Source organism: Narcine bancroftii, chromosome 10, assembly GCF_036971445.1.
Source record: "Narcine bancroftii isolate sNarBan1 chromosome 10, sNarBan1.hap1, whole genome shotgun sequence".
Classification (NCBI taxonomy): Eukaryota; Metazoa; Chordata; class Chondrichthyes; order Torpediniformes; family Narcinidae; genus Narcine; species Narcine bancroftii.
The window spans coordinates 103966241-103990581 of record NC_091478.1 but is presented as its reverse complement, the minus strand read 5'-3'; the positions used below and the strand labels follow the sequence as shown (position 1 = coordinate 103990581).

At 41.9% G+C, this 24341-nt stretch overlaps 1 long non-coding RNA gene across 2 annotated transcripts; it reads left to right on the top strand.

Moving 5' to 3' along the window:
• LOC138744038 (uncharacterized) lies at positions 1-23437 on the top strand. 2 transcript variants are annotated; one of them, XR_011345221.1, is made up of 4 exons: positions 1-56; positions 140-252; positions 16736-16853; positions 19550-23437. It is a non-coding gene; the product is annotated as an uncharacterized lncRNA (long non-coding RNA). The 2 variants fall into 2 exon arrangements; XR_011345220.1 differs by having other exon boundaries at positions 8-252.
• Positions 23438-24341: the final 904 nt, after the last annotated feature.

Here is a 24341-nt window from a genome sequence, read left to right as displayed (position 1 = left end):
ACTTGGAGAGAGGGGAGGAGACGGCTGCAGGCAACCGCACCTTCATCAGAACCCGGGTAAACATAACCAGAAGCTGCATGGCAACGTTCAGCAAATCATACAGCCCATGTGCATGACTTGTGATTTATTCCTCACGAAGGAGAAGCGAGTTCTGATGCGGGGAGCAGCCGGGGACGATCGTTGGACCGGCCGGGAAGAAGGTGCCCTGGCACGGGGAGAGCGAGCACTTGGAGACCGCGCACCCATGCAGAGGTAAAGTAGAAGAGGGGCTCCGGCAGCCCCCCCCCCCCCCCCCCCCCCCCCCACCCCGGGCCGGCTCCCTCCACCCTAAGCGACCCATTCAGTTTAATGTGGGCTCTTGGCTGTTGCGGGAGTGAGCGAGCCCTGAATAAAGTGTCTGATCCAACGCTCCCTGCCTCCACTTACAAAATTGCCACGGTTTTTTCTGAAGACCAAAACGAAACTTGTTTCAACCCCAAAAGCATCGGCCCGCCGCTTTAATACTTGTCAGGCGGGCATTGAAAACGAATGGAAGTTCTGTCCTGCACCCTAGTCCCACTCTGGGTCTTGGCTGACAGCACATTTGCAGTTTTGAATTCTTCCTTTATAAATAAGTCTATTAAAGAGGGTGTGTGTGGATGTGGAATGGGGCAGTGTGTGCGTGGAATGGGGGTGTGTGTGGAATGGGGGTGTGTGTGGAATGGGGGTGTGTGTGGAATGGGGGTGTGTGTGGAATGGGGGTGTGTGTGGAATGGGGGTGTGTGTGGAATGGGTGTGTGTGTGGAATGGGGGTGTGTGTGGAAGAGGTGGGGGTGTGGAATGGGGGTGGGGGTGTGGAATGGGGGTGTGGGTGTGAAATGGGGCAGTGTGTGTGTGGAATGGGGATGTGTGTGGAAGAGGTGGGGGTGTGGAATGGGGGTGTGGGTGTGAAATGGGGCAGTGTGTGTGTGGAATGGGGGTGTGGGTGTGTGTGGAATGGGGGTGTGGGTGTGGAATGGGTGGGGGTGTGGGTGTGGAATGGGTGTGTCGGTGTGGAATGGGGCAGTGTGTGTGTGGAATGGGTATGTGTGTGTGGAATGGGTGTGTGTGTGTGGAATGGGTGTGTGTGTGTGGAATGGGTGTGTGTGTGGAATGGGTATGTGTGTGTGGAATGGGTGGGGGAGTGTGTGAGAGAGAGAGAGACAGCCTTTCTCAAATGGAACTTGTGGGTTGAGACTGGTGTGGAGGAGGGTGGTTGAAGTGAAAATGTGTGCCATGTATTGCTACATGCAGTGACCCGAGAACAGTGAGGGCTCAGTTCCCCCTTGCTCAGACCTACTGGCAAGCCACAGAGCACAGGACATCACTCCAGCTACATCCAATTGTCAGTAGGACTTTGGGGTTAAACAAGAAGGTCTACAGATGCTGGGGTGGAGTTGAGGATTTTGTAAGGTTGGCTGTGCAGAACCCAAAGGTGCTTAATAAGTCGTGATGTGAGCTGAGAGTAATGATGTACGATATAAATTCTACTACTACCCTAAGCCCCAACTCTGGTCGTTATGAACCAGAGTGTGTGTAGCACTTTGCAAAATACTTACTTCCACAAATTTGCATGTCGTAATACACTTTCAGGCAAATTTTCTGAAACCTCAACTTAACCCTGTTGATCAAGCCTTTTCTGCTAAAATAAAAACAATGACTGGCATTTATAAAACTAGTGTCAAAAGCGTTTGACAGGACTACTGTTTAAATTTGGCAGCGAGACACATTAGCGATGCCAAAACCTGGGTCAAAAAATGTACTGTATGTAGGTGCGGCACAGATAGAGAGGATGGGTTGGAAGAAGGAGGTTCCTGAACTTCTACGTTTACACTGCAGATGACACGGCAAGAGTTGCCTAAGTGGAGAAAGAGAGGGACTAATGAAAGCTTTAAAAAGATGGATCCTTTTTAGTCAAGGTCTGGGTGTCAATGTGGGTTAGCAAGCAAAGAGCTGATGGATGAACTGGATGTGACCCAAGTCAGGATCAGGGCAATGAAGAAAAGTGTGAAGACACCTTGCCTTTATTTTGGGGCTTTTCTATAACATGCCAACGATCTTTACAGGAAAGGAGTGGGTGTTAAATGGGCGAGGGGCCTGGGAAAGTAATACAGAGCAAGAGGTTAACTTGCAGGTGAAGAATTGGAGAAAAGTTTCAGTGTGAAGGACAAGCTGTCAAGATGCTGAGAAATTAAGAGATGGAGCAGGGGAATGGAAAGGGAATACATAACATTCCAATATGAGCAACATCAAGGGGTATTTCATAAATTGAACGTGTTATACAAATATAAATATTTCATATACTTGTTGGGATTTAACCAACTAAAATTTATTTTGCTTTTAAATAAATAATTTAATTACCCAATACTTTCTATGAATTGGAATGCAATCTAACTGCTTCATGCATGGTGTGAACGTTTTACAGGCAATAAAGCTGAAGGCACCTTCGGCATATATTTTTGAAGCGTATGCAGCTTACTCCTTGCCAAGGTTCAGCCACACAGATAAAACCATTCTTCAAATCTAACTGGGGACCTCATTCTTCCTTGCTTGGAAGTTGGTAAAGCATTGTTTACCAGAATTTTTTTTATTTCTTCCCCCATCCTTCTGATCTCTTGCTGAGATGTAGTTATACAAATTGCTTTTATTTGTCTCTGAAACTAGACAGCAAGTGTCAGCCCTGACAAGCATCAGAGCAGTGCCTCGTCTCACTGCCACCCAGTGTTCTCAGACCACTTGTCACATCTTATAGCCAGAATTAAAGAGATGGATCTAAATATTGTTTTCTCTCATTGGCCCAGGGTTACTTAAGCTAACAATAAGACCCTAACACTTATTGGTATCATCCTTGCACAGACATTTTCTCCAATGAGGTTGATAGAAGGTAGGTGGAAAGAAAGTGTGATTATTATCCAGCTTATGCCCTGTAACAATCCTGTTTAGAACAGGATTTTAATTATACATGATTTCTGTTATCATTCTTCCAAACAAAATTGTTAAAATTAAGTAATGTATTACTTTTCCCAAAGTGAACTATCTCTTGGGAAACCTGGTGTCTGCATGTAACAGACAGGAGTTCCATCTCACCATGGCAGTTGAATAAGAATGTTAATTATGTGGGGACAATCATGCTTGTGAATTGTCATTTAAAAACCCACCTGGATCACTCACATTTTTCAGACCGTACTTGCCTGGTCTGACCTCTGGTGTAACTCCAGGCTCCAGACTAATGTGGTTGCCTCCCATCCACCTCCTCAATTTAAGATAAATTAAAGATGGAGAAAAATTCTGGGGCTTCAATTATTTCTTCAACCCTGAATGACTATAAAATAAATCTAAATAATTCACTTCTGAATACATGAAGTGCCTACAATTTCAATTGAATCTCACACTAGTTAAATAATGTTGGCTTTGCTGTGTTCTAATTGATCTCTCTCAGTGACTATAATTCTGCACTCTGTATTGTGTTTTACTGAGAGCCGTTGTCATACCCACACTCCTGTTCGGCTCCGAATCATGAGTCCTTTACTGGCATCACCTACGGCTCCTAGAACGCTTCCACCAGCGTTGTCTCCGCTCCATCCTCAACATTCATTGGAGCGACTTCATCTCCAACATTGAAGTACTCGAGATGGCAGAGGCCGACAGCATCGAATCCATGCTGCTGAAGATCCAACTGCGCTGGGTAGGTCACGTCTCCAGAATGGAGGACCATCGCCTTCCCAAGATCGTGTTATATGGCGAGCTCTCCACTGGCCACCGAGACAGAGGTGCACCAAAGAAGAGGTACAAGGACTGCCTAAAGAAAGCTCTTGGTGCCTACCACATTGACCATCGCCAGTGGGCTGATATCGCCTCAAACCGTGCATCTTGGCGCCTCACAGTTCGGCGGGCAGCAACCTCCTTTGAAGAAGACAGCAGAGCCCACCTCACTGACAAAAGACAAAGGAGGAAAAACCCAACACCCAACCCACCAATTTTCCCTTGCAACCGCTGCAACCGTGTCTGCCTGTCCCGCATCGAACTTGTCAGCCACAAACGAGCCTGCAGCTGATGTGGACATTACCCCTCCATAAATTTTCATCCGCGAAGCCAAGCCAAAGAAGAAAAGAAAGAAGAAAGATGCAAGGGTTGATTAGCTGGATTGCTTTCAAAATAAACTTTCTCACAGTTCCCTGGCATATGAGGCAATTCAATTTAAATCCAAAAAAAAACTTGAACTGAATGGTTGAGCTCATAGTTGTAAATACAGTTAGTAGGTACAAACTTACCAAATAGAAATAACTAAAACTTAGTGTTGGAAAAAAAGGTTGTGAAAACTTTTAGTGTTGGATACAGTTTCACAGTCAAACAAACACCATTTTATTGTTTGGTCATTCAACTCATTTTAATTTTCTTTCCACAAGGCTTCAGAACACCTACAAGGATGACAGGGACTTTGGGAATGCTACCTTCGAACAGTCACCTTATTTGGTTTAAGGTTACAGCCCATTAAGTCAGGGTAAAGCTCATTGCTGCCCCTGACCTGTGAGATTTTGATGGAAAACTAATTGTTTTTTAAAAAGGAAAATGTTTCATTCTCATTAATCATTCTGATCAGCTCAGAAAATACGTTCCAAGTAGGCTTCTTGGAATGGGCCACTAAATTCAGAATACTGCACCAAAGGTATTTCATTAAATAACATGCGTAGATCATGGAGTTAAATTTTTAAGGGGATAAGCCTATAAATAATTCATTTATTGTTCAGAGTCACATGTCAGAATTAAGTAATAATACACACAGAAAATGCTCAACAAGTTGGATGGCATATGTGGAGAGAGAAATTGAGCTAATGTTTTATTTTGATGACCTTTCATTAGTTCTGACAGGTATGGTCTGACTTTCTGAAATATTAACTTTAATTGAACATGTTCTGTTCCAATACCACTGTCAGTTTCTTCCAGCGTCCAGATGGAAGTCTGCAGCATCAGAAATAAAACATGAAAGAATACCTTGATGAATGGCTCAAACCCGAACCGTCAGTTAAACTAATTTTTAAGAAAGATTTAGACATGCACCACAGTAACAGGTTATTTTGATCCACAAGCCCATGCCACCCAATTTACACTCAATTATCCTACATCCCCATACGTTTTGAATGGTGGGAGGAAACCAGAGCCCCCGTGGGAAAACTCGCACCGATACAGGGAGAACATCCAAACTCTTTACAGACGGTGCAGGAATCGAACCCCGGACCTGATCACTGGGGCTGTAAATCGAGTTGTGCTAGCCGCTACGCCAACCGTGTCACCCCTTATGTATGTTTCCTTATCTTTGCTATATAAAGGATGCTGTTTGTCCTGGTGTGTTTCTCCAGCGTTGCATTTTATTTTCATTCCAGCATCCTTTCCAAGAATATGGTTGTGTTGTAGAAGTAAATCAGTGCAGTTGGCTCATCTGTAATCGAGTGCAAATTAACATAAAATACAATCTTACTAGTTCAAAAGGAGGCTATAAGGCCCAAGGAATCCATGTTGGCTCCCTGTAGAATCAGGCCTTCATTGCCGATCATAAGCGATTTTCCAATAGCCCTACAAATTATTTTTCAAGAAATGCTTATCTAGTTTCATTGTGAAAATCTTGATTGCTTTCATTCCCACCGATTTTTATGCTCATTCTGTTAAGGAAGCAAAGTTAAGATCATAACTGTTCACTGCATAAAAATAGTTTATCTTCACATGTTTTTCAGTATCACCTTGAATCTATGCCCTATCATCCACGAACCACCTGCTATTCAAACCATCTGTGCGATATAATTGTTAAGTAATACTGTCATAAATAGAACTAAATAAAACCTGGAAAAACCTGTGTGTACAAAAGCTATAATTTCAAGTTCAAGTTTATTAGCATCCAATTGTATAAGGACAACCCCCCCCCCCCCCAAAAAAAATACAGCTTTCTCCAGTCTTCGGTACAAAAGCAAGCAAACATACATAACACACATAGAGACAAACCATACATATGCAGGACAAATATACATATATAGAACTATATATTATTTACTAAGTAGTGGCATCTCGGAGGATTTGTATGAGCAGTTTGTCAATCCTTCAACAGTCTCACTGCTTGTGTAAAGAAACTCTTTCTCAGCCTGGTGGATTTGGCTCTGCTGCTCTTGTATCTCCTGCCTGATGGGGTTGTACTTTTGTTGATTTACCTCTGCAATTAGAGTGTAGCATTTCCATTTTATCATTGACCTGAAACATTAACTCTTTCGGAGATACTGTCTGACCTGCTGAACATTTCAAGGGCTTTGTGTTCTAATTTCTTATTTTTACAAGGATGTTGCCAGGACTTGAGGAAATGAGTTACAGGGGAAATTTAGGGTTTTATCCCCTGGAGTATTGAAGTACGAGGGAAGATTTGATCGTGGTATATAAAATTATGAGGGTTATAGACAGAGTAAATGCAAGTAGAGGTTAAGTGAGACAAAAGAGGGTTAAGAGTGAAAGGGAAATGTTGAAAGGAAACATTAGCGGGACAACTTCTTCCCACAAGCAATGAGAATGCTGAACGACCAAAGGAAAAGCTCACACTAACCATCTGATTCTCTCAGATGTACAAAACAATATTTATCTATTTATTAAGATTAAATACGTCCTGCATATGTATTGTTTGCCTGGTTGTGTCTGCATGTTTTGCACCAAGGAGCAGGGAACATTGTTTTGTCAGGTTGTACTTGCACAATTAGACGACAATAAACTTGACTTGAACTTCTTTACTCAGGTAATAGTGAGGAAGTGGAGCCAGCTGCCAGATGAAGGGGTAATTTTGATATACAGTATAAGTTTTGACAGGGACATGGATGGGATGGGGTATGTAGGATTTTAGTCTGGATGCAGGTCAATGGGACAAAGTGAAATAACTGTTTGGAATGGAATAGATGGGCTGAAGGGTCTGTTGCTGAGCTGCAGTGTTCTATGGTTCAAATTTCAGCCTGGGCAGTATTTTGCTTTTGTGGATGTATGCACGTTCATATTGCCTCATCTTGTGTTATTTCTAGTGATGGTATTGACTGAATCAATAGGACCAGTATCACCTAGTGACACCATTATATTACCATTTATAAACTGGGGGTGGGAAATGGTGCTTTTCTGAGCTAATTTCAGTCCCATCTTCTTGTATGTTTTATGCAGCCATAACCTTTATTCCAGAACACAGCTGCTGATGGCATGTAGTGACAGATTGCTAAGTTATTGGGCTCTTTCACAATCTACTACAAAATAAGTAATGACTCAGAAACTCTGAGGTGAAGATTGCTCAAAGAAATAATTAACTACAGGCAACTTTTAATCAGAAAATTAAAGTGAAATTCCAGAGCTTGTTTCACAGGTGAATCTGCATCACATTTAATGCTGGGCAGAAATGGATCTAACATACAAACTCTGCACAAATTAAAGACTTTTTTTGCGCAGGCTTTGGTTTGGACTCCTTGCCATATACAGCTATAGTATTCAGGGTAAGGGGTTGGAAGACCACTGGACCGGTGAATACCTTTCCCATATTTAAACCATACTTGTGTATTAACAATATAAATCTTTTTGCTTACATTTACAATGCAAACCATCTGTGGAAACTTGCCTCAGTCCAATTCTAATCTGTCTCTGTTTGTGGTATATTCTTCTGTGAAAGTAATTTCATTGTTATGTTTTCTATTATAAATGAGTACATAAACTTATTAGCCAAAGATTTGTTGCAAAGTTCGTGAAGATACAAAATACTTATTGTCATTTTTTTATGGCATTGCCGGTAACTAGCCATGGTCATAGCTAGTCATGGGCAAGATACCCATTAAAGTATGCTGTGTGGATGTCAACATAGAAAAGGCACAGGAAAAAGGGAAGTGCACAGTTTGAGTTTCCTGAAGACTTCTACAACAGGCGACGTGTGAGAGTCCCCTTGTGATAGTGAGCCAAAATAATGTCGACAACGGAAAAAAAATGCGTTAAGGCAACAGCAAGTGATGTCATTGTAAGTGGTGTTCTGTACCTCCAAGGGGAACGGACCACAGTGGTTTGTTATTATCTAGTAAAGTTGGTATAGATATTGTAGAAAGATTTCCACCTCAAAGTCTTTTCCCATAGATGTAAGTGTTCAATGTCACTTATGTGTATAGCTGATAATTAACAAAGAACAGCCGTTTGAAACATGAAAGCAGCTTTTAGCATGTTAAATGCTCTTTCTTTGTACAAATAGAAAAGTCTGGTTTGTGTGTGCAGACAGAGGAAGCTGATTCTGTCTCTCAGAATGAATGGATTGTTTATTATAATTGACATCCAAGTGAATGTTGCCTGGAGTTGAACAATCCTGCTTCAATTATGGTTAGCTAATTGAGAAAGTCTTTAAAAATGCATAGCCAAGCTAAGGTTATGAACTTTAACAGAATTAAAAATCAATTTCTTCCTTTAATTTTCCCCTTACAATCTCTTCTTTTCAGACTATTGACTCATGAATGATTTGTTTAGTTTATTCATTCATATACACAAATGTTGAACCTTGCATTGTTCAAAAGCCCTATTCTTCATCTGTGAATAGAGGTGAGGGAGTGCTGACAGGTCTTCACACCATTATGGAGTTCAGAATCCAACCTTTACTGAAATGTATGTCCATCAGAAAGTGGTAAATAGAAGTGGTCCTGGCTTTTACTAAATGGACTCTGATCAACCACAAGTTCTCCCAAAGACCATCAAACTGGATCAAACCAGGGCGAAGTAGTACTGGCCTTGTATAAATCAGTACTGCAGCAGCCAGTGAAATTACATGTCGAGACCACTAGCGAGGCAAACCAGCTCTGTTTAAATAAAAATTCCAGCAACCTCCACCTTTGATGTCAATGAATCAAAGTAGATTGCTACCCAGATTAGTAAACTTGCTCCATGTTGTTTAAATGTGCAACTTGGTCATGACTTATGTCTGTTTAGACTAGTCGGATTGTAAAATTGCTGTACAAGTATATTTTACCTTATTAGGTCACAAGGACATTGAATTTATTATTGCATTTGGCTAGCACAGCAATGGAACCAATTTCTCATCCCAAGTATTTTTCCTGAAAACATTGGATTGCAACCTTCAGTCCTGTCAACAGTATTCCTGTTTAAACATCCCTCATGCCTTGGTTCAATCATTCCAGAGTTGAAGCTATTTAAAGCTTTTGTACAATAGAGAGATCTTGTTCTTGTCCGTGTTCCACCCCTTGTGAATGGAAACTTCTTATTCTTTGCAATTCTCTTCTTCAACAACCATCCCTCTTTTCACAAACCAAAAAAAAATCATTTTTACTTTTTTTTTAAAAAGCGAGACAAATTTCAATGGTTCCAGGTATGAGGTCATCCTCTCAAGGTTCAACTAAAGAAATTGTGGTTTTCTACAGCAATGAGATTTTTAAATTTAAATTTAGACATAAAGCACAATTGCAGGCCTTTTTCCCCATGAATCAGTGTCACCTAATTTATACCCTATTAATTTAAACCCCTGGTACATTTTGAATGTGGGAGGAAACTGGAGCCCCCAGGGGAAACCCAAGCAGACACGGAGAATATACAAACTCCTTGGGGAACCTAAGGTCATTAGCAGATGAGAATTAAATAAGAAGGTCAAATGGTCATGGCAGATGGAAGTAAAAAGTTTTAGACTTTAAGATGAGAGGGGATAGGTTTAAGAGAGTCCTGAGGGACAATTTTTTCTTTGAGGTAACAGTCAGTATCTGGAACGAGCTGTCAGAGAAAACTGTGGAAGTAGGCATAATTGTGACATTCAAAAGACATTTGGATAGATATAAAAATCACGCAAAATACTGGAGAAGCTCAGCAGGTCAAACCGTGTCCTTTACGTAAAGATGCATCACCGGCATTTTGTTTTGGGCTTGAGCCTTTCAACAAAGTGTGAGAAAATGCTGGCAAGTGTCTGAACAAGAGTTGGGGGGGGGGGGGGGTGACAGAGGCAGGAGATGATAGGTGGAGAAAGGAGGGAGGGGACAGCAGCTACGAGGGAGTGGAGGGATGAGTGGGTGGGGAGGAGAACTGGAAAGATGGGAAAAGGGAGGAGGGGAAAGAAAAGTGGAAGGCAGTAAAGTCAATGTTCATGCCATGTGGCTGGAGAGTGCATAGATGGAATATAAGGTGTTATTCCTCCAATCTGCGAGTGGTTGGGGTGGGATAATACATAAGGCCATGTGGGTGTGGGAGTGTAACCCAGAATTGAAGTGGTTGGCAACTGGGAAGTTGCCGTGGTTGCAAACAGAGAGGAGATGCTGAGCAAAATGATTGCCCAGTCTGCAACCAGTCCCTCCGATGTAGAGAAGCCCATAAAGGGAGAACCAGAGTACTCTGGATGTACAAGTTAAGTATTACTTCACTTGAAAGGCCTGTCTGGGGCCCCGGACCGTGGTGAGGAAGGAGGTGTGGGCGCAAATGTTGCACCTCCTGCGGGTACAGGGGAAGGTGCTGGGGGATGCGATGGGAGGGGAGGGATGAATGCATGAGGGAATCATGGAGGGAGTGGTCTCTGCAGAAGGCAGAGAGAGGAAGAGAAGGAAAAATGGTTCTGGTGGTGGGATCATGTACTAAGTGCCAGAAATTCCGGTGGATTATGTGTTGGATGTGGAGGCTGGTGGGGTGGCAGGTGAGGATGAGGAGTATTCAGTGCTTGTGTTGGGGCAGAGGGGGCCAGGACAGATGAGTGGGAAATGGAGGAGATGTGGGTGAGGGCTAAATTGATGGTAGTGAAAGGGAAGCCACATTTGTGGAAGAAGGCAGACATTTCAGAAGTTCTGGACTGAAAGATCTTATCTTAGGTACAGAGACCAGGAAATTGAGAGAAGGGGATGGAATCCTTGCAGGAGACAGGGTGTGAGGAAGTGTAGTCCAGGTAGTTGTGGGAGATGGAGGGTTTATATTATATGTCAGTGGAAAGCTTGTCTCCCAGATGGAGGCAGATACAGGAAGAGGAGACTTTTATCAGGGATGGACCAGGTGAGTTTTAGGTCAGGGTGGAAGTTGTCCGCGAAGTGGACGACGTTGACAAGCTCATTGTGTGTGCATGAGACAGCCCTGATGTCGTCGTCGATATACCGGAGGAAGAATTGGAGGGAGGGGGGTCTTGTCTGTGTAGGCTTGCAGCATAGAATGCTCCACAAAGCCCACAAACAGACAGGAATATCTAGGACCCATCCGGGAATCCATAGCTACTCCTTTAACTTGGAGGAAGTGGGATGAGTTAAAGGAGAAGTTATTTAGAGTGAAGACAATTCCTGCCAGGCAGAGGAGGGTGGTGGTAGAGGGTGATTGGTCAGGTCTTTGGTCCAGGAAGAAGCAAAGTGCTTTTAGACCTTCTGTGTGGGGGATAGAGGTATAAAGAGATTAGACATTTATCGTGAAGATGAGGAGGTCTGGTTCAGGGAATCTGAAGTCAGTGAGGAGATGGAGGGTGTGTAGCACCTTTGCTGAGATTCTCCAGCATTTTGTGTGCTTTTTATTCCAACTACGGTCTCCACAGAACTTTGTGACTTACTTTTGGGTTTAGAAGGATATGAACTAAATGCAGGCAAAATGGGACTAGCCCAGAATGTCATGGATAAATTGATCTGAAGGGCCTGATCCGTGCTCTATGTCCCGATGATTCTAATACAATTTACTGCCTGTGAGATTAATGGAAACAAGTAATTTGGGCTTTCTTTCAAAAAGCAATTGGATGGGCATGGATAGATCCAACTTGTAGAGCTATGGGGAATGGGGCGGCAAAGGCCATTGAAATAATTGGAGATCTCGCTGCACCAGATCTAATCTAACGCAGATTCTTTGTGCACAGTCAAGAAATCGATACCAAGCAGCTGCCAGCAAGGTCAGAACACTCAAGTATGTGCCAATTTTAATCATCAACCTAAGCAGCCATTTATTTACAAGGCCCTCCCTGTCCATTCCCTGGTAAAGATGTGGCATAAAGCCTGCACCTCTAGCCAAGTTTCTGGCTTCCTGTCTTAATATCTTCATTCATGTGAAATAGAAAATGTTGCTCGTGTGAAAGATGCTTTACGGTGCTCTCCTTGTTGCTGGGGCAATTGCAATGCTGAATCCAAATATATATTTTTTAAAGTTTTATCCATACATATAATCATAACAAAATACAATAATTAAATATTAATAGCAGATCCATTGTACATTTTGATATAAACCACCAAATCCCCGTGAAAAGAAAGAAATAGGTGAAAACAAGAAAGGAGCAAGAAAGGAAAGGCTAAAACAGACCTGATTGCCAAGAAGACGCCACCCACATCACGTTTCTAACCATTTACATTTTTAATTCTTCCAAGGAGGTTAACAAGGTTCTTGAAGTTTAGGGAAAATATGAATTTATACCTGCAATTTGTAAATAGGGGCACCAAATTTTCAAAACTGCTTCATATTTATTTTTCAGATTATAAGTCATCTTCTCAAGGGGAACACCGCAATGCATTTCTGCGCCCCATCAGCCCATACCCAGATGAGAGTCTGGTTTCCATATTACTCCTGTACAATGCAATCTTTACAAATTCTTTGTGGTGTATAGTTCTTTTCAATTTCGGTCTCATCCCTACCATAATACCTAGTAAAAATAACATTAGATTTTGTGGAAATTTAATTCCTGTAACCTGTTCTAAAAAAGTTACCAAGTTTATCAAATTTAGGGCAGGACCAAGTAGAATGTATGAAAGTACCGATCTGGCCACGTATAAAATAATGATCTGATAAATCTGACTTCAATCCATTTAATTTCTGCACCGTGAGATATAATTGATGTAGAAAATTATATTGAACTAATCCATACCTAACACTTATTGTGTTTGCCATACTATCTCGACATAGCTCCAACCAGTTTCGTTCATCAGTATTAATATTTAAATCCGCCTCCTGTCTCAATCTATGGATCCCCTGGTTAGGAGTTCCCTTTTGCAATAAAGTGTACATGGCGGAAATAAATTTCTTTATGTGTCTATTATGTATCAACATCTCCATGTCACTACATTTTGGTAATGACATTATTGAACCCAATTTCTCTCTTAAATATGCTCTTAGTTGATAATGACAGAAAAGTGTATTATTTTGTGTCCTGCACTTATTTTGAATTGCTAGAATGACATTAAATGCCCTCCTTCATAATAATCTCCTATATATCTAGTTCCTTTATGAGACAAAATATTTAAAAATTGATTACCTACTGTAAATGGAATAAGTCTATTTTAAGTCAGAGGCATTTTAGATAATACGCTCCCCTCCCACGTCACCCCCATTTCAATTTCAGTGTTTATCTTATTCCAGTTATTAATCAAATGTTTCAACAAGGGGTTTCCCTCATTAATTTCGGTTCCCATATGATAATAAAATGGGACCATTATTTGAAGAGACCAATGGAAACAGGATCATAGAGTACTTTCGCATAGAAATATATTGGCCCACTATGTCGATTAGGTTCCCATCAACATCCTTCCATGCCTTGGAGACTCAAGTGCACATCTAGATCAGAAATCCCCAATGGGAGCCATACGACCACTCTGGCAGCCACAGCACCTTAAAGGGACTGAAATTACAAAATGTTTTTTATGTAGTCAGTAGGAGAGGAGTATGGAAGATACCAGTAGCACTCACATCAACAGAGATGAAGTGTTTTGAAAGGCTGGTGTTGAAGCACATCAGCTTCTGTCTGAGCGGCGACATGGATCCTTTCCAGGTTGTCTATCATAGCCAACTCACTGGCTCTACACAAAGCCCTGGAACATTTGGACTGCAAAGATGCATACATCAGGATGCTCTTTATCAACTACAATTCGGCATTTAATGCCATCATCCCCTCAAAACTGATGATCAAACTCCAAAACCTGGGACTCAACACCCCATTGTGTAATTGGATCTTGGATTTCCTAACATCCAAACCACAATCAGTGAAGATTGGTAAGAACTTCTCCACAATCTCCCATCAGAACCGGAGCACCACAGGGCTGCATACATAGCCTCCTGCTCTACTCACTTTAGACCTACTCAGTACGACAGTAACACCACCTACAAATTTTCTGACGATACCACAGTAATGGGTTGTATAAAGGAAGGGGATGAGTCTCATACAGGATGGAGATTGAAAACTTGGCTGAATGGTGCACCAACAACAACCTCACCCTCAATGTCACCAAAACTAAGGACCTGATTGTGGATTTCAGGAAGAGAAAGCCAGAGGTGGATGACCCAGTGATCATTGGGGGATCAGAGGTGGAGAGGGTAAGCAAATTTAAGTCCTTAGGAGTCACTATCTCAGAAGATCTTTCCTGGACCCAACACACGAATGGCATCATGAAGAAAGCACGTCAGGACCTCCACTTCCTCAGGAGTTTGCAGAGGTTTGATATGACATCAGAAACCCTGGAAAACTTCTGCAGAGGTGTGGTGGAAAGTGTGCTGATCGGCTTCATCATGGTCTGGTCTGGGAACACCAATACCCCTGAGGTAAAGCCCTCCAATAGGTAGTGGACACAGCCCAGGACATCACAGGCAAAACCCTTCCTACCATCAATAACATCCACAAGGAACACTGCCATCAGAAAGCAGCAGCAATCAACAAGGATCCACACCACCCAACACATGCTCTGTTCTCGCTTCTGCAATCAGGAAAGAGGTGTAGGTGCCACAAGACTCGCCCCACCAGGTTCAGGAACAGCTGCTACCCCTCCACCATCAGACTCCTCAACAGCCAACTTATTCAGGGATTCATTTCAGATCTCTTAAATGTGCATTTTATTGGTTTTTTTAAAATTCTCTCTCTATTTCCCAGTCAGTTGCTTACATTTATTAACTGTTTACAGTTCTTTATTGGGTTTTTTTGTACTACCAATTCTGCCTCACCTGCAGGGAAAAGGATCTCAGGGTTGTATGTGATGTCATGCACTCTGACAATACATCTGAAACCTGAAACCAACTAAACTTCACTGCCTCCAGGGAAGGGGGCCCATAAACTTGGATCGGAGTCCTAAAGGGACCATGGCCAACAAAAGATTGAAAATGGCTGATCTAGATAGCCCTTAAATGTTGTAAGAGGCAATAATGAGGTTTGAATTAGAGTTCAACACCAGCACGGTCACGATTGGACTGATAACTTTCTCTCTTTCATGTGTTATGCAATTAGCATTTTGCAGTAATGGCAGCCAACTTGTTCCTCCTGCTCTGAATGCACATCGATTGGGCAAAACTCACTGTGCAGCATCAAAAAGTTTGGTGGATGATCTTGTTCGGGCACCTAATTCTGTTCAAGGTTTGAGAAATACATCTGCCAGAGGGCATACTTTCAAAATGGGCATAAAAGACAAAGGAGTCTTGGTGGATCCAAAAGATGAAGAGGAAGAAAGGTCTTTTGTAAGCATCAATGTTAAGATGTTCTTTGTACATGTAAGGCTTGGCAGGTTTTGTCTCCTTTACTGGTTGTTAAGTTACATGAACCAGCCTGCAGTAAAAAAAAGTACATAAAAATCACAGGAGCTAAACAGCTGTTGTCAGACACCTCAGTACGTCTCAGAGTCAATTAGGGATATCCTCTATGTGTTAATTTTAACTGATTCATAAACCCACAGAGAACTGTGTACTGGACTATGATTGGGTAAAATGCTTAAGAGAAGCAGCTGTTCAAAACTTGACACACAGAATTCTTGCATCACCCACATTTTAAGGTGAACCATCTTCCTGTCTGCCGTGAATTTCTTGCATTTTGATAAACATTTCAAACACAATCTCAAAGATCAGATTTTTTTTGCCAGAGCATATTCCTGTGGACCTGGAAGTATTTCTACTTACCAGTAGTGCAAAAAAACTATACCCAAGAAAAAATAGGTATTCCAAAGAGAAAAATGTAAGCAATGAAATAAATGTAAACAGACTGTGCAACACAAAAACAAATAGTCATTGATAATTTGCAAAGTAAGATTCTCTGATTGAGTTTGTTGTTGAGGAGTCTGATGGTGGAGGGGGAGCAGCTGTTCCTGAACTTGGTGGTGTGAGTCTTGTGGCAACGAATCCTCTATCTTGTTGGCAGCAGTGAGAACAGAGTGTGTGCTGGGTGACGTGGATGCTTAATGATTGCTGCTGCCCTCCAACGGCAACGTTCTCTATAGATTTTCTCGATAGTGGGGTGAGATTTGCCTGTGATGTTCTGTGCTGTGTCCACTCCCTTTAGCAGGACTTTCCACTCGGAGGTATTTGGTGTCCCCATTTCAGGCTGTGAGGTGGCCGGTCAGCACACTTTCCACTCGAATCTGAGAAATATATTTGATCCATTAATAACTAATGATAGATTGATTGATTGTTCTGTTTGTGGCCACCTGTACTGAGCTTTGTTTTGCATGCTGGCCCTGCAAGTCAACCCATACTGCAGGTAGGGCAACAATAAAATAAAAGTTCAGGATGTGCTTTAATAAGTCAGAGAGTGCGGGAATAGCATTGCAAAGACAGATTGCAGGGTAAGGGAAAGTACGGTTAAAACAGTGCAAGAGCATCCAACTTATTTTCCAATTTAAGCGTACAAAAGACAATATGGAAGCGGTTTGTCCCCTGTTTAAGTTGAAAGGATGAGGTCTAGTAGTTAGTTAGCTGAATAGAACTGATTTTAATTAAAACCAGCAAATATTTCCATGAATAGCAAATGTTGATAATTATCTTTCTAAAACAGGAAATCATTGTCGGAGTTTTGACCAGGAGCCGGGAAAACCCTGAATTAAGACAGTCCTCATCATTTAGCACCGCACCGAAGGATGAAACGATGGGCCTGGGACAATCGTGCCTCAGCGGTAAGATTATCCCATTCCTCCAACTTAAAAAAAAAAACACCTGCCGATCTGCTTCCACTTATACAAAGCTCATTTCTTTTTATCTAGGACTAACAGAGGCTTATCTCGCTCACAACCTTCTGATGCAAAACTTTTCCCAATGCTTTCCTTTTGATGGAAGCTTTCGGGATGCAAGTTAAATATTGAAGCATATTTTTCACCCTTATACAAACAGAGGCTCTAGTTTCCAGCAATAGGTTAGGATTGGGTCTAAAAGAGCAGATATACCTTCTGTAAGAAGGCCTGAAATGGAGGTTGTGGTGGTGGTCTATTCAGCTCCTAATATCTTTTATTTTTCTGCACTAACCCCACATCCTAAGATTCCCTTAGAACCATAGAATATTACAGCACAGAAGCAGGCCCTTCACGCCATCTAGTCTGTGCCCAAACTATTAACATCTCAAAGTTTATCCACCTATGTTCAATACGTTCAGCATCTTGAGGATTTATCCCCTCCTAGGTGAAGAAATTTCTTCTCACTTCTGTTCTGAATTGTCTTGTTCTTATCTCGAGGCTGCAAATGCTGGCTCTGGACACTATAGCCCAAACTCCACAACATTTCCACATATTTTAATGAGCTCACCTCTCTGCCTTCTAAATTCAGGTGTAACAGGCCCTGTCTGTTTAATTTCACCTCATATGACAAACCCATCAGATGATGAAACACTCTGAACCTTTGCAGCACACACTTTTCTCCAAGTCTATATGAGCTTGTTCAATATATACACATACCTGTTTGTTCAATATATACATCTACCAGCTTGTTCAGTTTCAGTGCATTCAAGGACATCAGAGTCCCTCTGAACGTGAAATTCAATTTTTCACCATTTAGAAAAAATGCTTTGGTTTCCTTTTTACAAAAGAAGATGAGCTCACATTTTTCTCAATATATAGAAACCACCTTCCCCAGCCTTAGCCTTCCAGGTCACCTGTTTATCTCCCCTGAACCTCCCTGCAGTATAAACCTGACTGCTACCCAACTTTATTGATTATTGTTGAAGTTTGTAGGCAACCAGATCTCCCACGCTGATCTCTGTGAGATAAATCAGTCTATTGACAACATCGTATTTCCCCAAATCCTATGTTTAGTGATCCATTTTTCTGAAAACATATTGAAGATCCAAATACACCATGTTAACTACTTCGTCCTTATCTATTCAGTTTGTCCAACAGATTTTCTTTCATAAATGCAGGTTGGATCTCCCCTGTCCTTAGTCATCCTGTCTTCTTTCTTCCTCCTTTACCAAATGCTGGGATTACATTTGGTCTTTTTTTTTGTTGCAATATTATGTATTTTCTTAACTTCTCTTGATAACCATGGTAATACAAATCTTATTTTCTACTGCAAAGGAATATATATTCCTTATAAACTATATGTTAATTCTTTAACTCTGAGCCACTACTTTTTTCCATCTTATTTTACTGTATTTTCCAGTCTACTGATGTTTCTTGCTTTGTAGTTTGCATTAATAAGAATTAAGATCCTGTATTTAGATTGTGCTAGCTCACTTGCACAACATAAAACTATTTCATATTATCATCACTGGTTTTGTTAAGGCCACTAAAATTAAGATCATCAATTTATCTCTTCTCAGTCTGTTCTCTTGTTGGTTTAGGTTTAGAAAGCTCATTCTAATCACATGATTTTGTGCTGCACATTTTCATGAATAAATTGGTTTTCCCCATCCTAATGTGGTCTGCCACGATTATATGTCTCCCTTCTTACACATGTCCCATCGTTTCCTAATTTGGCAATTTGCAGATAGCTCCCACAATGTTTTCTGCTCTCGCCGTATTTCTCCGCTCCACCCAAGCTGAATCTCCTTCATGTTTGACTGAGGCAAGGTCCTTCCTCTCTGCTGCCTTGATCCCATTCTTATTTTCCAATGCCCAGCAGTTGTGCTTCTCTGTTGCTGCTGGAGTCTGGGGAATGGCTGGATTCGGGCTGCCCACCTGACAGACTCCGAGATCTCTTACCCAAGCCACTGCTGGGTTAAACATAGCTGATCTCCTTCAATGAGTGGGGGAGATTAGCTCCCGAGAGAAAGATGTCGATTATTATTTAAGTTTCAATTATTTTAAATGTATGGCGTGGTTTTCGTATCACGAATCTTTTTTTTACATATTTCCTGTGTTGACAAATGTTTGTGGATGCCAATTATTGTCTCATTCAATTTACCTGATTAATGGTATGAGGTGGAGCTGTTGAGCTGAAGGGGGTGGTGGCAGTGAGCCTGGAGGCAGGGCCATGCCGGCTCTCAGAGCTGTTGTGTGCGTGCAGCTGACCATCGGCACTGAGCCAGCCCAACTCTACGCTGGGCTGCAGCCAATTGGTGGGAGGCCACCCCAGACAGTCACGGAGGGAACAAGCCCAGGACTAGGCAGCCAGCAGCTTTGAGAATTGGAGCACCTGCCCCATGCTCAAGGCAACTCCTTTCCCTACCTTCTGGTGATCTCTGAATCCGGCTCACAAATTTCACCAGCACTCGTTTATGTTGGAAAAACTCCCGATGTTCGTCAAACTTCTTCCTGTCAGACAGGAAAAGATTGGGACACAATATGTGGCACATTCTGGTCCAGCTGTCAGTCCATTTGTACTTTTAAGAGAGGAGCGTTATTAATGAAGATGCACATTTTTCCCCTCTCTCCTTCTCCAGGTTGCCGACTGTGTTTACAAGGCGAGTGTACTGATGGCAACAGTCCAGCAGAGAGTCGCCTCCAAGTGCCTGATATCATAGTTACACCTCCGACACCCACCGTTCTCTCCACAGCCGGGTCCTTGAGGCAGGCCGACAGGGATTCTCTGCTAGACGACGCTCTCCCGAACAGATGTTAGCTACAGGGAGGGGATATATATTTTTGCAAAGCCCAAGCACCAAGATTGCATCGAAAATGCTTCTTGTTTGTAGATACATTAAGAACAGATTGTACCATCACCATCTGTCTCATTTCACTTTGTGTTTGAATAACAGATGAATCACAGACTTATCCATTGATTTGGGGATTTTTTTAAACTTTTTGAAAATGATGTCAATGACAGCAGCAAAATTGATTCTGGATTTAAACATGTACAAAGGAACACAGACTGCCTGTCTGATCTGTGCCTTGCACTCCCTCCTCCTGGCAGGCTTCAGCTTTTCTTCTTCCCATCGTCCATCTGCCCAAGTGTTCAGCCACCTTCAGAAGTTATTATCTGCAAGCTACAAGGGCAAATTGTTGTTACTGGTATTTAGCAGCTTCCCTTTCTGAAGTACAGCAATGAACTAATGAAGAACTCTGCGTCGAGCAGCAGTTGAATTCAAACCTCCAGCTCGCCCCTAAATTATTCTGCAGCGGTGGCTGCCTTGAACTTGTGAGAAGACCAAAGATGATTTCTACAAGGCAATAAAGCTTCTCAACAGGCAAAGATTATCTCAGAACTGCAAAGGAAGACCAGATGGAGTGCCATTTCATTTTCATACTGTTGATGCCTCAAGGAATTTTTAATGGAGTGGCAGACAGATGGAAGTTTTTAATTCACGTTGACAGGCAACAGATGGCAAAAGGTGTAATCGACAAGCGCCTGATTCCAAAGATGTTTTCTTTAAAACTGTTAGAAGCCAAACGGAAAACAGTCTTTCCAATCCAACTTGCTTCTTCAATCCATCAGTAACTGAAATCCAATCTCATTTGTTTTAGGCAAATGAGACGCTACATTTTTTCAGCTGACTTACAAAGATCTGTTCTCACTCAACCCGAATTAGTGGCACTATTTAAATAGGAGGACAGAACTGTAATGAATGTCATTACCAACCTGGCTTTTATATTTCATATATTTTTATGATTGGAAACTGCATTTTTTTGTGTTACTGATGGATTTCAAAACTATGCTGACTGCAAACATTAAAAAAAAATCCATTCATGTTCACCCTTATATAGAGCTTTTAATCGCTCATTGTACCTTACCTGCAAATTGGAGGAACAATGCCTTGTATTCTGTGTCTCCAACCAGACAGCATCAACATCAACTTCTCAAATTTCCCCGGTCTCTCTCTTCCCATCCCTCTGTCTCCTTTCCTCCAAATCTCCACCCTATTCTTTGCTATCAGTGAGCTACCCTCTGCCCTCTTCCCCCATCAGCTTCTTTCCCTCTACCCTCCACCTGTTAGGCTGTGCTCCTCAACCTTCCTCAGCCCCCCTCCCCCACCTTTTTACTCAGGTGTCTACCTATTTTTACAGATTCCTAACGAAGGGTCCAGGCCCGAAACATTTACTGCCTTTTACTTCCTATGGACTCTGCGTGACCTGCTGAGTTTGTTTTACAGCACTTTAATGCATTGCACTCGACCACAGCATCTGGAGATTTTCTTGTTTAACTTCATGCTCATTGTATCAACTTGAATGGCACTGAGCCACAGTGGTGGAGAAGGACCACCCCCAACGCTGACCTTTTGGAGATAACATTTGATATCAATGCTCTCAGAAAAGGATGACGATAACCTGAAGGTGTCCACTTGACGCGCTAGAGAATAGCTTTTGGAAGAGGATAAGGATTCACCTAACTCGATGGTTTTCAAGCTGCCCCCTAAACTCACATTGCACTTCAAGTAATCCCTACGCCATAAGTGATCTAATTAGTAAGGGATTACTTACAGTGGTATGTGAGTGGGAAGGGAAGGTTGAGAATAATTATTCTAGACCCAATGTTTACTGAAATATTTTGCTTGAGAAAAATTCTTGTTGGCCCATTTCCTTTGGAGTTCTGAAACCGTGCACATAACGAGTCCGTTAGATACAATTGAAACTGGTTTTCAAACCTTTTTCTTTCCACCCACATAACACTTTAAGCAATCCCTTACCAATCACAGAGCATTTATGCCATAGGGATTACTTAAAGTGGAATGTGAGTTTAGGGGGGCAGTTTGAAAACCACTGACCGAGCTGGTGCTTAATCTGGTCAAATTGCATAATGCTAGCCATGTGTAAATTCCAGCAATACAGGCCATCCCTGGGTTATGATCACCCAGTTTTTGCACACCACAACACATGAATCAATTCACTTACTGCAAGATTATTAAATTTAAAGGTCCGTATGAATGCCAGAAGTCATTTTCTACCTTGCTTTGATTTCAGTAATTTATCATCCATCTGATGTGCTTTTGATGTCATTTGTTGCAATACTTTGGAGGTGTGATTACCATATCAAGTTATTCTTATGTATTTTCTGACCTGGTCAAAATTAACTTGCGGACATCTGTTAAAACAAAACCCATTGGTTATCGGGGTGGGCAAGGGGCAATGTAAGTGTTGAGGTAAGAGAACATTGCTCATGGCACTCCAGGTCAATCATTCACAGAGGCACAGAGAATAAAATGGATGCCATCCATTCACAGCCAAGGAGTATCTTATCTAGTCTTTATTCCCCATAAATGTAGTTTGGCTCTTTGTTGGAGTGCACACTTTTGGAAGCAATTTCTAGGTAATTAAGAAAATGACAGACGATGTAACTGTTTTTCCATCAGGAGAGAGTAATGGCTAATTGGAATTACTTCAGTATTTTAAAAACACGGCTTTTATGTGGTTTCACATCAGTGAGAGAGTAGTGTCGTACTTCACAATCTGTAGTTGCACTCTCTCTCCATGTATTCCATTGATATTTATTTTTTAACATTCAGCCAAGTAACAGGCTCTTCTGGCACTTGAGCCTTGTCCGCCAAATTAACCTACAGCAACCCACGCAGGCGCAGGAAGAACATGCAAACAGCGCCAGGTTCCGAGCCCAGGTCTCTGGCACTGTAGCAGCATTAGATGAACTGCTACATTAACTGGGCTGCTTATTGAACAGCAGTCAAATGGACTGGCCAGCTCCGGCCGGGACACTCCTGGGATGCTGGGAGAAGCTAACATCAAATCAGTTCACAAACTGGTCCCTTTAGTAACCAGGTGAGATCTGTAGTACTTCGTGGATCAGTGAGCTGCACTGATTGCTGTGGTCCCAAGCCTTGAAGTAGAAACTACTATAATCAAAACTGAGGGCAGTACCTCTGGCCAAGAAACAAAACTCCTCGGCTTCCAAGTTAAACTATCCATTAATTCTGTTGGAAGTTTGGGTGGACCCAATCGTGAATAGTTTATCCCAGCCACTCTCAACGGGGGCCTTACAGCCCCCACTTGGGGTCACAGGACATTTAAGAAAAAGCCTTGTTTTCTTTTCACCTCACATAACAATTTTTAAAATGTTTTTATGAGGTCGGTTGGAGAGAATTATAGAAAAAAACATGACTGCTTCACAAGGAAGGGGGCCCATAAACTTTGAGCAGAGACCATTGGTTGAGAGAATGTCCGGTTTAGACTCCAATTTTGAGTCAGCCTATTGGGAAGACATCTTTGAGTAGATGGCCCACAATGGAGCAATCAATGGAGCCACCATCTTCAAGAGGGATGTGATCATTTTTTAATTAAAACAAGTTCATGCCCTAGCGCCATAAATGCTTATGTTTTAAAAAGGGTTCCATGTTGAAAATTATATTTGTAAACTATATAATTAAATGACTACATTTTTAAAATTTCTTGTAAGCATTCCTTTTCCTAACTTTAGGTCATGTTTATAGATAGATTTAACAGGTGCTGTCCTAACTTGAAGGGTCAGTCACTGCAGCCTATCAGCTTGCAATAGATCACTGGTTCCTTGATTCCCCCTCTTTATAAGAGCACATAGAATCAGGAGAAAGCCATTACACTGGTTCCGCATAAAAAAAGTGCTCACCTTGTTGGATGTCAAACCAAGATGACTGAATGGAGAAATGAGAAATTGTCCAAAATGATGCTCCAGAATACATCTCTATTCAGATAAACCAAATGAAACAAAACGTAACTAAATACAGGATTTTTCTCATCCATCGGCTCAATGGAAATGGCAACAAGCATTGTTGGCCATAAAGGCCCTTGTAAGACAGTATCATTTTGACCAGGGAGGGTGTGGAATATGGGCTTCCAGAGAGGTAAAATGGGTGGGAATAATCAGCGATGCTTCACATTTCCACTCTTGCAAATAACTCCTGCTGGACAGCGTCTATAGATCAACCAGATCCACAAGAAGTAATAGTCTCAATGATTGAACCTCTCGCTAAGTTCACCATATATCTTCACAATGAATGCATAAGGGCATTAGTACTAGGAATTGTAGTCTTCATGAAGAACATTCATAAAGGGGCAATGAAAAGCATCCACAAATGGTGCGAATAACATCTTTTGCTATCACTCACTGGGCTAGTGACCCAAATCACTTACAAGCACCAGCCATAGGGTTCTCCAGCACAGAAAATGGCCCTTCAGCGCAATTTGTCCCATTTGTCTATATTTGGCCCATATCCCTTGAAACCTATCCATGTACCTGTCTTTAGAAAGTTGCAATTGACCTCTTCCTCTGGCAGCCTGTTCCACATACCCACAGACCCACCTGTGTGAAGG